Source organism: Triticum dicoccoides, chromosome 1B (assembly GCF_002162155.2).
Source record: "Triticum dicoccoides isolate Atlit2015 ecotype Zavitan chromosome 1B, WEW_v2.0, whole genome shotgun sequence".
NCBI lineage: Eukaryota > Viridiplantae > Streptophyta > Magnoliopsida > Poales > Poaceae > Triticum > Triticum dicoccoides.
The window spans coordinates 263,054,897-263,070,205 of NC_041381.1; positions in this window are offsets into that span (position 1 = coordinate 263,054,897).

Below are 15,309 nucleotides of genomic sequence, written 5' to 3' on the forward strand. Positions count from 1 at the left end.
AGGATGAAGATGGTCTCTCTCAAACAACCCTACAACCAAATAACAAAGAGTCTCTTGTGTCCCCAACACACCCAATACAATGGTAGATTATATAGGTGCACTAGTTCGGCGAAGAGATGGTGATACAAGTGCAATTTGGATGGTAGATATGAGTATTTGTAATATGAAAATATAAAAACAGCAAGGTAACTAGTGGTAAAAGTGAGCGTAAACGGTATTGCAATGGTAGGAAACAAGGCATAGGGTTCATACTTTCACTAGTGCAAGTTCTCTCAACAATAATAACATAGATAGATCATATAACAATCCCTCAATATGCAACAAAGAGTCACTCCAGAGCCAGTAATAGCGGAGAACAAACGAAGAGATTATGGTAGGGTACGAAACCACCTCAAAGTTATTCTTTCAGATCAATCTATTCAAGAGTTCGTACTAGAATAACACCTTAAGAAACAAATCAACCAAAACCCTAATGTCACCTAGATACTCCATTGTCACCTCAAGTATCCGTGGGCATGATTATACGATATGCATCAAACAATCCCAGATTCATCCAACCAACACAAAGTACTTCAAAGAGTGCCCCAAAGTTTCTACCGGAGAGTCAAGAAAACGTGTGCAAACCCCTATGCATAGGTTCATGGGCGGAACCTGCAAGTTGGTCACCAAAACATACATCAAGTGGCACGTGATATCCCATTGTCACCACAAATAAACACGGCAAGACATACATCAAGTGTCCTCAAATAAAGATTCAATCCGATAAGATAACTTCAAGAGGGAAACTCAATTCATCACAAGAGAGTAGAGGGGGGAGAAACATCATAAGATCAAACTATAATAGCAAAGCTCGCGATACATCAAGATCGTGCCATAGAGAGAACACGAGAGAGAGAGAGAGATCAAACACATAGCTACTGGTACATACCCTCAGCCCCGAGGGTGAACTACTCCCTCCTCGTCATGGATAGCATCGGGATGATGAAGATGGCCACTGGTGAGGGATCCCCCGTCCGGCAGGGTGCCGGAACGGGCTCCCGAGAGGTTTTTGGTGGCTATAGAGGCTTGCGGCGGCGGAACTCCCGATCTATCTTGATATTCGATGTTTTTAGGGTACGTAGGCTTTTATAGGTGAAAGAAGTCGGCCGGGGGAGCCTCGAGGGGCCCACGAGAGGGTAGGGCGTGCCTATGGGGGTGGGCGCGCCTCCCTGTCTTGTGGCCTCCTCGATGATCTTCTGCCATGAACTCGAAGTCTCCCGGATCATATTATTCCTAAAAATCACGCTCCCGAAGGTTTCATTCTGTTTGGACTTCGTTTGATATTCCTTCTCTTCGAAATACTGAAATAGACAGGAAAACAACAATATGGGCTGGGCCTCCGGTTAATAGGTTAGTCCCAAAAACGATATAAAAGTATATAATAAAGCCCATAATCATTCAAAACAGATAATAAAATAGCATGAATTATTCATAAATTATAGATACATTGGAGACGTATCAGCCAACTCCAGTCCATGAGGCAGGAGCGCGACCAGGCGGCTTCTCAGCGCGACCGGCTGGAGAAAGAACTGGCGGAGCAGGCCCTATGGCACACGGAGCAGGTGAACAAGCTGGAGGCAGAGGAGGTGGTGCTCAAGGCCGAGTTCGAGACTGAGTGCTCGAGCTGGCTTGAGAGGGAGAAGCTCCTTGACGACGGCTACTCCGTGATCGAGTACATGCTGGACGGCGAGTTCTTTCTTCATTCCGCTCTGCCTTCTTTCCGCCGACTGCTACCAGGGGGCCGTATTCTAAGGCCTCTATCAGAGTTCCTTCCGGTTTATTCTGTTGCCGTGTCTGCATGGCCATCGAAGCAGAGCGCAAGGCGAATCAACGCGAGGGCAAGGAGATTCCTCGGAATCGGCCTCGGACCATGGGTGAGCAGCTCATGACCGTCAGGATGCGCCTGGAGCCGACGCGCCGCCTACTCCGATGGCTTCAGTGTGCCGAGGCTCAGGTCTTGGAGGCCTTATGGCCGGGTAGTCTGCTTCCACGGACTCCCATTCGGACAGCCGACTGCTGGAGGTGGCGGTCCAACGCCTTGAAGCCGGGAACATCTCCGCCGCATGAGCCGGCGCCGCCAAAGCACTGGAGTTCGTCAGGGCCTTGTACCCCAGCGTGGGCATGTTGCAGCTGACGACTTTTCGCTAGGAGGCACTGCCTGAGCTGGCGACAGAGAGCCAGAACGTCGCCATCTGGGCGTCTACCATCGCCGACTACACCGACGTCAATGTCTTCTTCCCGGAGCGGGCCGACGATGGTGCTGTCATAACCCCCTCCTGGTTCGGTCCTGGCCCATCGGACGGGGAGGACTTGGCGGAGATTGCCTCCAGCGATGAAGGCGATGAGAGCGTTGATGGCGAGGATGGCGGCTACGTTAATCCAGATGGCAGAACGACCAGCCAGAACCAGCCTGACCCAACACCGACTGTCGACCTGCCGGAAACTTCGTCAGCCGGCGCTGACAGCCGAGCCGAACCTCACCAGCCGGAGGTCCCACCAGCTAGAGCCACGCTTGCCACCGACCAGCTCGAGGGGCCGTCTGCCTAGACGGCCTGTTTATCTTCTTTCATGTTTTCTGTCTTTATGCTTGAAGAACAATGTTAATTATGCGCCGTTCCACCCACTGGGGTGTATGTTAAACTTAATTAATGCTGGCCTCGGGCCTGTTGCAATGTATATATAAGTTTAAATCCCCACATTGTTGTATGTGTTGCCGAGTTCTTGTTCGAATTTGCTTTTCTGCCTCTGGCTTTTTTCTCTGTCGCGTTCTTTTGGCCGCCTCCCTGCCAGCCGGGTAGCCGCTCTATGGTTTGTGGCTGGGTCAGGGACTTGGTCCTTCTTCAGAACGGGCAAGTTACTTCAGCCGCGTAGAGCGTATCTTAGTTGAGCGAGAAGCCGGCCTGCTGGCTGCTGAGCATCAAGACTAGGGAGGCGAGGAGCCGGCTAGGCCTAAGTTAGCGTCTTCCTTAGTCGGATTTTGTGTGGACAGCATTTCCTGCCTTTGGCTCTTCGCCAGTCGGACAGTTGCACCGCGAGCTGTGACTTGGAGCGAAGAGAGGGCTTTTGGCTTCAGCACACTACTAGTCGGCTCCGGCTGGTGCAACTTAGGCCAAGTTGGCGAGCCCCCGGGCCGGCTGACCGGAACCCGGACGGGGCAGGAACAGGGAAAACTCAAATCATGGCATAAGCTTAACTTATAGTTAAAAAGGTAGCCGCCGAGTGCACCTCGGGGGACCTAAGGTCTTTTAACTAATACAAAAGTTGGCATGGTACATACGCTCGGATCAACTGTAAAACGGGCGGAGCAGATTTCCATTCCATGGCCGCTCCATCTCTTCGCCCGATGTGCATCGCTTGCACGCTCTAGACTTCTAGGCGGCGATGAGGTAGTATGAATCATTGCCCATCGCCTTGCTGACGCTGAATTGTCCTTCCTGATAGAGGCAAAGGTGTCCCGTCTTTCGATGATATGGTGAGTATCATTTTGGAGGAGTAGACTTTGCTGATCCGACTACGTACGTGTGAGGACGTTGCACCTTAGCTATTGCTAAACCAACTCCGACAGGTTATTGACCACACCGGAGCATGATCAATCTGACCACGAGGGCCTATTTCCTGCGAGCAAACGAAGAACAAGCAAGAAACTGAGATTGCAATCTAGATATTGCGAATATAAGATGAAAGCTTTATTGATCAAGATGGGATTCTGTGACGTCTTGGTCTGGTCGTTGAACACAAACGAAGTATGCGAAGTTGCAGCTATGGCGAACTTTTAATCTAAACAAAACAAATAGTCTAAACGGTGCCCTAAGGGTTGTATATATCGAGGAAGAGGGGGGGATTTCATGGCCCTTGGGGGAGGGGTCCGAAACCAACCCTACCTCTTGTTTCCCCACACATGCGGTCTCTAAAAATTTCCTATACTTATGTATTTCAAAATTACATGGGTCTGACCCAATAATAAGGTGACGCTGCACCTAGAATAGCCTCTGGACGAAATTTATGAAGTGGCATCTTGTATATTTCGTCCAAGGCTTCATGCACTCATTATGGTGGCTTCAAAGTCCTGAAATCATCACTTGTAACTCCGTTCTTGTTTCCCTTGTGCATGCCATCATCTCCATGCTTGTTCTTGCTCCAATTTTCATCCTTCTCCAAGCTAGGCCCTTCATTTGTAAGCAAAACAAATGTATCCAATTTAGGAGGCATCATATTCTCATGAACATTAGAATCATTACCAAGAAACGAAAGTAGCTGGTAATTCAATTGGCATGCACGAGCTGTAGTAAGTGGTCCAGTATGTATAGTAGCAGGGGCTGTGGGTGTAACAACGGTATTGATGTCCTCATCATCCTCCCCTTCTTGAAATGAAGTCGTCATCAAGCTCATCTTCCTCACAAAAATAAGGCTTCAAATCTGCAAAGTTAAAAGTGGGACTAACCCCAAAATCTGCAGGGAGCTGAAGTTTATATGCATATCATTTATTTTCTCAAACACCTTAAAAGGACCATCATCATGTGGCATTAACTTTGATTTGCGCAAATTATAAAATCTATCCTTACGCAAATGTAACCAAACAAGATATCCAGGTGCAAACACAACACGTTTTCTACCCTTATCTCCATCAAGTTTATATTTAGCATTCATACACTCAATGTTTTCCTTAGTTAACTCATGCATTTTTAAGATCAATTCAGCATGTTGTTTAGCATCAAAATTAACCTTCTCCGAAGATGGAAGAGGCAACTAATCAATAGGTGCACGAGGTAGGAAACGATACACAATTTCAAAAGGGCACATCTTAGTAGTAGAATGCAATGAACGGTTATAAGCAAATTCAATATGAGGCAAGCATTCCTCCCACATTTTCTTATTATTCTTCAAAACAACCCTAAGCATACTAGACAATGTTCTATTGACTACTTAAGTTTGTCCATCAGTTTGGGGGTGACAAGTAATACTAAAAAGCACTTTAGTCCCCAACTTAGCCCATAAACATCTCCAAAAGTGGCTAAGAAATTTAGTATGACGATCTGAAACAATAGTATTTGGCACACCATGCAAGCGAATAATTTCACAAAAGAATAAATCAGAAACATTAACAACATCTCGCTTTTATGACATGGTATAAAGTGTGCCATTTTCAAGAATCTATCCACGACAACAAATATGCTATCCCTCCCCTTTTTCTTTGAGGTAAACCTAAAACAAAGTCCATAGATATATCCTCCCAAGGAACACTAGGTATAGGCAAAGGCATATATAAACCATGAGGATTTAGTCGTGACTTAGCTTTTTGACATGTAGTGCAGCAAGCAATAAAAGGCTCAACATCCCGTCTCATCTTTGGCCAAAACAAATGTGTAGCAAGTACGTCCTCCATCTTCTTCAAACCAAAGTGTCCCATTAATCCTCCTCCATGCGCCTCCTGCAACAACAAAAGACGAACGGAGCTAGCTGGAATGCATAGCTTGTTAGCACGGAACACAAATCCATCATCAACGACGAACTTGTTCCACATTCTTCCTTCTTTACAATTCTGCATTACATCTTTAAAATCAACATCATGCACATATTGTTCTTTGATGGTCTCCAAACCAAATATTTTGAAGTAAAGTTGTGAAATCTTAGTATAGTGACGAGACAATGCATTAACAATAACATTTTCTTTACCCTTCTTGTGTTTAATGACATAAGGGAAAGTCTCAATGAATTCAACCCATTTAGCATGTCTACGATTCAGTTTAGCTTGTCTTTTAACATGTTTCAAAGATTCAGGATCAGAATGTATAATAAATTCTTTGGGCCATAAATAATGTTGCCATGTTTCTAAAGTCCGAACAAGAGCATATAATTCTTTATCATAAGTAGAATAATTTAGACTAGGCCCACTTAATTTTTCAGAAAAGTATGCAACAAGTTTGCCATCTTGTAATAACACACCTCCTAATCCAATTCCACTAGCATCACATTCAAGCTCAAAAGTCTTATTAAAATCAGGAAGTTGGAGTAAAGGAGCATGTGTCAACTTATCTTTTAATACTGTGAAGGCTTCTTCCTGTGCGGTACCCCAAACAAAAGGCACATCCTTCTTTGTAAGCTCTTTGAGAGGTGCAGCAATGGTGCTGAAATCTCTCATAAAATGTCTATAGAATCCAGTGAGGCCAAGAAACTCCTCACTTATGTGACCGTTTTGGGTTGTGGCCAACTCTCAATAGCTTTAGTCTTGGCTTTATCAACTTCAATCCCCGGTGGAGTAACAACATAGCCAAGAAAAGATACTTGATAGGTGCAAAAGGTGCACTTCCCAAGGTTACCAAAAAAACATGCATCACGTAAAGCAATAAAAACATCACGTAAATGTATGCTATAAATCAGTATATCATCAAAATAAACTACCATAAATCGTCCAATGAAAGCACGTAAAACTTCGTTCATTAATCTCATGAAAGTACTAGGTGCATTAGTTAACCCAAAAGGAATGACTAACCACTCATATAATCCAAACTTAGTTCTAAATGTTGTTTTCCATTCATCCCCCAATTTCATACGAATTTGATGGTATCAACTACGGAAATCAACTTTGGAAAATATTATAGAGCCACTCAATTCATCAAGCATATCATCTAGCCTAGGAATAGGATGACGATAACGAATAGTAAGATTATTAATGCCTCTACAATCAACACACATACGCGATGTACCATCCTTTTTCGGCACTAGAACAATAGGAACAGCACAAGGACTAAGGGATTCACGTATATAACCTTTGTCAAGAACCTCCTGTACTTGATGCATAATCTCCTTAGTCTCCTCTGGATTGGTACGGTATGGTGCATGGTTTGGCAGTGAAGCACCGAGAATTAAGTCAATCTGATGCTCAATCCCTCGAATAGGCGGTAATCCCGGTGGCACGTCTTGTGGAAAGACATCAGCGAACTCCTGCAAAATGTTAGTGACAACAAGAGGCAAAGAGGAAGGCACATCCTCGAATGAAAATAATGCCTCTTTGCACACAAAAGCATAGCAAACAGATTTGCTGAAATCTAGCTCATCAATATCAGATTTAGTGGCAAATAAACATGCACTTTTCAATATAATTTCAGAAGCAACACTAGATGGTTTATTATTAGGCTTCATTTGTTGCTCAAAATATTTTGCCACAATCGGATTTTCACTCTTATTTTTCTCCTATTTTGCTTTATTAGCTTTAGCTCTATTAATATCATCTTTCAAAATGGAATCAGGAGACACAGGAAGCAAAGTAATATGTTTATCCTTATGAACAAGAGTATACTGATTGTTTCTACCATGGTGTATAGAATTTTTATCAAATTGCCATGGTCTACCAAGTAATAAGGAACATGCTTGCATGGGTACCACATCACAATAAACATAATCAGCATATGTAGAGATACTAAAATGCACATGAACATGACACGTTACCTTAACGTTGCCGCTGTTATTGAACCATTGGATATAGTAAGGATGTGGATGTGGTCTTATGGTGAGAGAGAACTTCTCCACCATCTCCATGCTAGCCAAGTTGTTGCAGGTCCTTCCATCAATGATGACGTGAACAAAACATTCCTTCGCAACTCCCTTTGTATTGAACAAATTATGCCTCCGATTTTGCTTAGCTTGTGTGACCTGCACACTCAAAACACGTTGAGCAACTAAACATTCATACCCTGTCAGCATCTTCAGGAGCCATGTATTGTGTCTCATGTCCAGAATCATCTCCACCATGTTCTTCATGTGTAATAAGAGCCAAAGTCTCCTCATCATAGTCACTAGCGGACTCATACCCACCATCCTCAGTAGCAATCATCACACGCTCAGATTTGCATTCTCTCGCATAATGACCTTTTCCCTTACAACAACGACAAATAATATCACTTGTGTGCCCTGTTGATGCCATGGAAGCAGAAGAGCTCTGCGCAGGCCCGACGGGTGTGCTCTTGGCAGATAGTGGTGGTTGTGCCTGCTTTCTTGTATCACGGCTGGAGGTGGCACTTGATGGAGGTGCTGGTGCAGTGGAAGTAGAAGCTGGATGATGTGTCCATGATGAAGGTCAAACTACAGAAAAGTTAGTTCGCACCAATGCTTGTCGATCCTGCACTTCACGTTCATCTTTACAAGCAAGATGGAATAAACGAGTGATATTATTATACTCCTTATACTCTAGAATGGTCTGAATCTCTCTATTTAATCCACCCATAAAACGTGCAAGCATAGCTTCATTCTCCTCAACAATACCACATCTAATAATGCTAGTTTGTAATTCCTAATAATATTCTTCTACATAATTTTTTCCTTGTCTCAAACGCTACAGCTTTTTAAGCAATTCACATTGATAATATGGTGGAACCCAACGAGTACGCATATCAGTTTTCAAAGCAGCCCATGTAGCTGGAATAGGATATACTCTACAATGTTCAGACCCCCACACACATGCAAAACTAGTGAAAGCACAAACAACAACAGCAACCTGTCTCTCCTAGGGATATTGTAAACATGTAAAATGTTGTTCAGTTTCTAACTCCCAAGTAAGATATATATCAGGAACATATCTACCCTAAAATGGTGGAATATTCAATTTCAGTTTAGGAATATGGTCATGATCTCGTACCTGACTTGGTGGTGCAGGCCTACCATTGCGAATATATACCTGAGGTCGACCTGCTGGTGGTGGCGCTGGTGGCTGCACGTAGTTCTGATTTTGATCAACCTCATCCTCGTAATAGTCCTCCACCTCTGCAGTAGCAGCAGGAGCTAAAAAAGCATCAACAAAGTAGCAGCGACACCAGAATTTTGTCCTGGCTCAAGAGGAACACGCTGTGCTCGCCCTACTGTATCGCGGGGTGGAGGTGGTTGTGGGAGACGTTTGAGTACTTCATCAAACTTGGCGTCCAACTTGGTGTCAATTGTCTTCTCAATGTCATCCATCTTCTCCATTGCCTTTCCAAAGCTGGCCATCACGTTTTCCACCTGTTGACCCAACATTTGATGAAACTTATCATGAAGCTCCTTGTTCGTCATGTTCTCCCAATCAATCTCGTCGGCTTGTGGTCCTGCCATAGTTAGCTGTGATAGAAACAGACAAGAATCTCAAATTCTTACCAGTTCTTACCCAGCAGCAGGTGGTGATCGGCAATCGTTGTAGTTAAAACTCTAAAATCTTGGATAGAGTGATTACCAGGGAGAGTCAAACGCATGATGTAGATGTGTGTGGAGCTGGGAAGGCTTATAATATGGTAGCAAAAGGGCCACCAATAATTAATTCAGAGATGCAAAGTTGAATAAACGTTCAACAACGGTATTGTGCTGGTCCTAGGCTCGACCGTTCTAGAGACGCAAGCCTAGAACACTAACAAAATCACGGCGTGGCACGTAAACAAGGGAGGAGCACACTATGAATTTTTTTCACTTTTTTTGCTCCGCAACAATTTTTTTCGAAAAAGTCTATAAATGGTCTAAAAACTGCCTAGCCAGAATTTTCCAGACTTGGTCACAACTCGGAGTATGGAGTGATCTAGAAATCTAAAATAGAGTAACAAATACTGGACTCAGACTAGGACTCGTCGCAGAGATGAATCTGGTGGAACTCGGACTGCTGGCGAAGATGAATCTGGTGGAACTCGGACTGGTGGTGGATATATGTTGCAGGTGGACTCGGATTGGCGTAATGGCGGCGGATACGTGGTGGCGTATATGGACTCGGATTGGTGGCGAATATGTGGTGGTGTTATATGGCAGCGGCGATGATGTTGGTGCGGTGGTGGTATATGGCAGCGGCGATGATGATGATGTGGTGGTGATATATGGCCACGATGATGATGATGATGATGACGATGCGGTGGTGATATATGGCAGTGGCGATGATGATGGTGCGGTGGCGCGTGACAACTTATGACCAGATGTCGATGGAAACGACACCTATGGGATCACTGGAACCCCTACTACGGTCAGCGGGGGCAAGGTTGTGGAAAGAGCGGGTCTAGGAGCCAGCACAAAGATCGTATACCCAGGTTCGGGCCGCGAGGATGCGTAATACCCTAGTCCTTCTTTAGTATATATTTGAGTGTTCTTGAGCTAGATACAGCGTATGTGTAGTCCAAAAGAGCTGAATCCCTCTCTCGTACGCCTCGGGCCTCCTTTTATAGGAAAAAGGGGTCACCATAGTGGCACACGGGAGGTGGAAAGATATACAGTTTACAAGCTTATCGCCTGTCATTACGGGACAAAACGCATTCAATGCGCTCCTTAGGTGTCCCCTTGCTTCGACACGCGTCCAGGCCAACGAGGTGTGCAGCGACATGTAGGCTGGCAGGCTGCCGAGCTGGTGCGGTGGCAGTGTCTTCATGAAGATCTGTATGCCACCACGCATGTGCTTGCTAAGTTGGTCTAGAGGCTGCACGTTGCTACGCAGGTGCTCGCCTAGTTGGCTGGGCTGGCAGCTGCATGGGGAGCAGCGGTGGAGTCTTGGCAGATGTGGGCCTGGCCGCGGCCTCGCTGATGCCCTCGGGAAGGGTCTTGCCAGGGTCCCAGCAAGGGTCTTTCCGTGACATCTTGGTCATCCCTGGCAAGGATCTTGCTGGAGGTCTCGTGGATTTCCTCGGAATGGATCTTGCCGAGGATCGTCGTCTTCTGGTCCTTATTTGATCTTGTGTGTTTATGATCTTTACGAAGATCTGCATGCCATCATGGAGATGCCTCCCGAGCCTTGGTCCCAATGTGGTTGATGGTGTTGGAAACCTTGTTCTCAAGGGTGGCGCGCTCTGCTCGCGTTGGGCAAGTTGCCTCGGCAAGGCTCTTGCCAGAGCTGCGGGGGCCGCGCCCGACAAGGGTCTTCCCAGGGGAGTCCACCTCACCCTCTTGCCCTTTGCTTCTCTGGTCTTGGTGTTGCTCTGATTGTCTTGTGCCTTTGGCTTCCCTCCTCTACCCTGCTAAGTGTGGCCGCGGACGCGGCTCAGACTGCCCGTGCACAAGTAAAGGGGTACGAAAGGGAGCCCCTAAGTTTGTTCACCGACAGGAGCCCCCGGGCCTGGGCTACACATAAGCGTGACGCGTTGTTGGGCTAGGCCCAGAACGGTGCGCGGGCAGGCGGGCGGATTTTCACCACGGTAACTTCTTCGTCCGCGGCGCTTCCTCACGACCCGCATTGAATGCGTGACATGGAGGGTCGTGCGTGACGTGGGGGTCATGCGTGGGGCGCCTGCTGCACCCATGCGTCATATCGCAGTGAATGGTAAAGAGGCGGCCTGCGCCTTCCCCATAAAAAGGAATAGCCGCAGGCGCGCAGCTCATTTACCCTCTGCACCTTCTCCAATCTTGGAACCGCCGTCCCTATCTTGTTCCTCCTCAAGCTCTTGCTTTTTCTCGTCGCCGCTATGCCCCCCATTGCTCTTGATCCTTCGCCTCCTTCCAGCTGCCATGGCACCCAAAACCAGCAGGGGTAAGGGAGCGGCCCCGGATGCCGGGGAGAGGGAGGCGCTGAAGAGCGAGGCAGTGGGGCGGCAGACACAGCTCGCCTACTTCCCATCGACGATCGATGCGATCCACCTCAAGAACTTCTTCATGCCCCTGTGGGGGAGGAAGATGACGGGGCACCCTGCCACGCGCGTCATCCCAGCCGATTGCGCCAAGCCCTGCCCAAATCGGTACCCCTTTTTTGTCGATTTCTTCTCCTGTGGGCTCTGCCCCTTTCTCTGACTTCTTCAACGATGTCATGCACACCTATGGCTTCCATCTTTTGGATCTCATGCCGAACGCCATGGCGTGCATGGCTCTCCTTGCCCACCTTTGCGAGGGCTTTGACAGGGTGCTCCCCAGCGGCGCTCTTCTGCCACTACTTCTCCCCTCACATCCAACCAGTGGGAGCCATCTCTGGAAGCAACTCCTGGATCCCGAGGTCCCAGGAGAAAGGCACGTACCCGGAGGGTGACCAGAAGGAGAGGTGGGAGGAGTGGCGGGGCCGGTGGCGCTGGATCAAGGAGAAGAACCCGCTGGAGTTCTATCGGGTTCGTCAGAGCCCGCCAACCTGCCGCGGGGACTGGAGCGACCTCAACGCCAATGACGAGAAGCTTTCGATTTCCATCACCAGGATCCATCGCCTCACCATGACCGGGCTCACCCTTGAGATGACTGGAGCGGACTTCATCGTTGCCGAATCGCCCCGCTACACAACAAGGGGAGGCCGGCTTGGGACTTCAGGAATGCGGCCGATATCATGAGGTTCCGCCCTGGCCTGAAACACAATTTTACGGTGATGGGGCATGCGTATTTCTGCCAAAGGCTCTTTCAGCTCGACGTGTACAGCGACGACAGGGTGGAGAGGATCGGCAGGGCCGCGAAGGCCGGCAAGGCCGTCAAGGGGCCCCTGTTTGGGTTGCCGGTGGGAGTGGTCCCGCTAAGCAACAACTCTTGCCAGTCCGCCATTACTACCATGATGCCAGACTTCAACGTGCACGGCCTCAACCCATCCTAGGTCGAGCCCCCGGCGCGCGAAGTGCAGGAGTTATTCGACAACTTGTCGAAGGGATATGACCACTATGAGCCACTTCTCATCAAGGACACCACCAAGGCGGAGCTGGACTACACCGCCACTAGGGTGGCGGAGGCGGAGCTCGCCAGGGAGGCCGGCAGCGCTGGCAGCATGGAGGACGAGGCCGACGCGGCCGCGGAGGAGAGGGAGCTCGTCCAGTGGGCGGGGTCTGCTGGAGAGGCTAGCGGTGTCAACACCGAGGCCCCTCTTGTTGAGGACGTGGTCGAGGAGTCGACCGAGGAAGAGGCCGAGGCTCACAACCCTCCGACCACGGGAAAAGGACGCGTCCTGCAACGGGCCAGCTCTGGCGAGCCAGTCCGGCCCGGAAGGACCGAACCGTGGCAAGAGGTCCAGGGGGAGTCCGTGCGCCTGACGAGGGCCACGGTAGCGAAGAAGGTGGTGAAGGCCGCGATGGCGAAGAGGAAAGCGACTGCCTCTTCTTTGTCCAAGAATTTCCGGACTCCATCCCCTTCCCCTCCTCCCGCAGATGTTGACACGGAGATCGTCTTCCACTTTGGGTCTCTCAGCCCAAGTAGGAAAAGGAAGGCAGCGGAAGCGGAGGTGGAGGATGAGTAAGTATCTTGCCCTTCGTCATCTCCGTCCCTTCAGACCGTGCTACTTTTCTTGACTTGTTTTCATCGTTACAGGGACAGGGAGACGCTGGCCCAGAGGGTGGCGAAAAGGGCCAAGGCCTCGTCGAGCGACCAGCCGCCGGCGGGTGCTTCGCACACGCCGGTGGTGGATATCAGCCCAGACAGCAGCCCCCGGCGCCACCCCCGTCTCAGCCCCCAGCGTGCATTCACCACTGACTCCTCATCAATGTGTGTTGGAGTACGATCGCTTGGCACTGACATTGCCGTGGCTGCAGGAGGAGGACGACAGTAGGAGGAGCCCCGAGGGCCACCCCCAACACGCCGCCCCCATCAACCATGCCGCCCCGAGGGGCGTCCCTGGCAAGGGCGCCAAGCATCGAGCCCATGCGCATGGAGGAGGAGGAGGAAGTGAACTTGGGCGCTGGTGACTTCATCCCGGAAACGGATGTTGGCGGGGAGGGGGCCGCTTCTTCCCAGCTCGGCACGGGTAAGTTATTTGCTTTCTCTCCCAGTTCTTTCTTCTTCTTCTTCTTGAGTTTTGATCTTGGCTCCGTCTCAATCTCCTTCTTGGTATCTAGATCCTTCCTCGGCAGACCGGGAGGATATTGACATCGTCATCAAGGAGGTCGCCAGGGACGCTGAGGCCGAGGCTGACAAGATCGCCGCCGAGGAGGCCTCCAAGACCGATGTTGAGGATGCCACAAACGGGCCTACCGGAGGGACCGGCAAGGCTGCCGCCGAGGAGGCCGGCAAGGCTGCTGCCGAGGTGGGGGTGCTCGACGATCGACCCTCCTCCTCCGCCGCCTCTAGCTCGGCAGGTACTTGAAGGTGGGCGACGACCTGTTCGTCCACCTCCCAGGGACGGCGAGCACTAGGGCACCGGCCGAGGGGGAGGCGTTTGACAACGAGGCGCTCGCCGCCGCCAGGCTCCAGGTTGTTGACGAACCGAGCACAGGTGGTGACGGTTCTCAAGAGGAGCGGCTCCTTCGAGGCATGAGCGCCGACTTCTAGAAGCTCCAGGCACTTCGCCGTGCCCGCCTGGACAACGCGAAATCCAGGATGGCGGTGGTGGACAAGGCGAAGGCGGACCTCGAGGAGCACATTACTGAGGCGCATGCCTGGTTCTGCCAGGCCCACGAAGAGCTGAAGGCCGCCCAAAATCTGTTGGTCGAGCGTAAGCAAGAGCTCATCTTGAAGCATGCCGACGTCGAGAAGGCCCAGGAGGGGGCGAGGGAATAGGCCGCCAGGGACGAGGCCGCCCGGCTCTAGCACCAAGCCGAGATGAACTCCGAGGAGGAGGACCTTGTCGCTCGTCAGGAGGCGCTCGCCGCCACACTCCGCGGCAAGGATGAGGAGGTCAAGAGGCTCATCGCACAGCAGACCCAGGAGCTAAAGGAGAGGCACAAGGAGGCTACTGATGCTCAAGCCCTGGTCCACGATGACAAGGTGAAGGAGCAGGAGGTGGAGCGGGATGGCCTGAAGAACAAGGCCCTGGAGCTGGCAAAGGAGGACACAGTCAACAGTGCCTTGACGGAGGCGCAGACCGTAGTCCTTAACAAGGCCGAGCTACTCTCCCAAGCCAACGGCTCCATCAAAGACCTGAAGCTGAAGCTGGAGGGCCTTGAGGGGACGCTTTAGGAGGTCAGGGCCCGGGAGGAGACCCTGACCAAGAATCTGGAGAAGGAGAGGCAACTACGGAGGAATGACGTCGCCAACCACGAGGATTATGTGAAGGGCGAAAACCTCTAGATTAGCTGCCTCGCCGACATCGCCGGCAGGATCACCACGAAGCTGGCTGCCATGGGGATGCCGAACGTGAGGTACGCCCCGGAGCCGAACGTGAGCCCCAACGCCAAGATGACCCTTTTCTTTTAGGGTGTTCTTGGAGCCTTGGAGCAGTTTCGCTCTAACAGAGCAAGCTCTCTGGCCAATGAGGCCCGACAGCTTTGCTGGGGTGCTCTGACAAAGGTCCTCACGAAGGTGGCGTACTGGAACCCCAACCTTGAATTCGACACCGTGCTGGAGAGCTTGCCAGAGGATGCAGACCTCGCGACGCTTGCGGAGCATATCGAGTTCATCATCAGCCGCGTCGACAGAATTCAGAGGGTAGAAGGCCAGCACCGGGACTAG